The 1,604-nt window shown below is 46.3% G+C and overlaps 1 protein-coding gene across 1 annotated transcript in view; it reads right to left on the bottom strand.

Annotated features, from left to right (window-relative positions):
* The window catches only part of LOC119411516 (cytoplasmic dynein 2 heavy chain 1), an 18,237-nt gene that overhangs the window by 1,639 nt on the left and 14,994 nt on the right, over positions 1 to 1,604 (bottom strand). The window lies entirely within an intron of this gene.

Here is a 1,604-nt window from a genome sequence, read left to right as displayed (position 1 = left end):
GGGGTCGGGTCGTGGGGGTAGCAGCTTAAGTAGGGAGGCCCAGACTTCCCTCTCCCCAGCCACTTGGTCCAGCTCCTCCAGGGGAATCCCGAGGCGTTCCCAGGCCAGCCAAGATACATAGTCCCTCCAGCGTGTCCTGGGTCTCCTACTGGTGGGACGTGTCCGGAACACCTCACCAGGGAGGCATCCAGGAGGCATCCTAACCAGATGTACGAGCCACCTCAACTGGCTCCTGGCTCCTCTTGACGTGGAGAAGCAGCGGCTCTACTCTGAGTCCCTCCTGGATGATCGAGCTTCTCCCCCTGTCTCTAAGGGAGAGCCCACACACCCTGCGGAGAAAACTCATTTCGGCTGCTTGTATCCGAGATCTCGTTCTTTCGGTCACAAACCAAAGCTCATGACCATAGATGAGAGTAGGAATGTAGATCGATCGGTAAATTGAGAGCTTTGTCTTTAGACACAGCTCTCTCTTCACAACGACAGACCTGTACAGCGCCTGCTTCACTGCAGATGCTGCACCTATCCACCTATCGATCTCATGCTCCATTTTTCCCTCATTCATGAACAAGACCCCAAGATACTTGAACTCCTCCATTTGGGGCAGGACCTTCTCCTTGACCTGGAGAGGGCACTCTACCCTTTTCTGGCTTAAGACCATGGCCTCGGATTTGGAGGAACTGATCTTCATCCCGGCCGTGTCACACTCGGCTGCAAACCGCTCCAGCGAAAGCTGTAGATCATGACCTGATTAAGCTAATAGGACCACATCATCTGCAAAAAGCAGAGAAGCAATCCTAAGGCCACCAAAACGGATCCCCTCAACACCTTGGCTGTGCCTAGAAATTCTGTCCATAACAGTTGTGAACAGAATTGAGGACAAAGGGCAACCTTGGCGGAGTCCAACTCTCGCTGGGAATGAGCCCGACTTACTGCCGGAAATGTGGACCAAGCTCTGACACCGGTCATACAGGGACCTAACAGCCCGTATCAAAGGGCCTGGTACCCCATACTCCCAGAGTACCCCCCACAGGTAAAATCCAGTTAAAAATGTTATGGAGCTTTTAACATTTACAGTAAATATTTGTGTGAAAAGACTCCGAGAGTTTGTGGATCCTTCAGAGAGAAGAGGCTAAAGCAGTGGTGTAGCTTATATTTTTGTAGTGGGTATACTGTGGTTAGAAACCAAAGTATACTGGTTAGTACAATGTACTCATCAATTTATTTTGATTTTTAAGCATATTGAACATTTCCAAATATCTCTGATGCTTATATTTGAATAAATGAACAACAAACTTTGTACAATAGTTGGCTTCGTATTAAAAACATGTTATAGAATTTATAAAAGAGTATCAAAGCAAAACATGTTCAAGTAATAAGTAGTAAGTACAGAATTATACAATAACTTACTGGATGAGTGAATGTAATAAACAAGCGCTGCATAAGATACAGAAGCGCTTACTTGCCAGTTAATGTATCAATGACACATGCCTAATGATATGTCATGTATCACTGAGCACTTTTAAGTGGGAATACTGAAATTCTTAAGCTTTTCTAGTGGATATACTCCATACACCATGTACCGCATAGACTACACCACTGAGCTA

The sequence above is a fragment of the Nematolebias whitei genome, chromosome 6 (assembly GCF_014905685.2).
Source record: "Nematolebias whitei isolate Nwh7 chromosome 6, NemWhi1, whole genome shotgun sequence".
NCBI lineage: Eukaryota > Metazoa > Chordata > Actinopteri > Cyprinodontiformes > Rivulidae > Nematolebias > Nematolebias whitei.
Note: the sequence above shows the minus strand (reverse complement) of the source record. Positions and strands in the feature narration are given on the sequence as shown.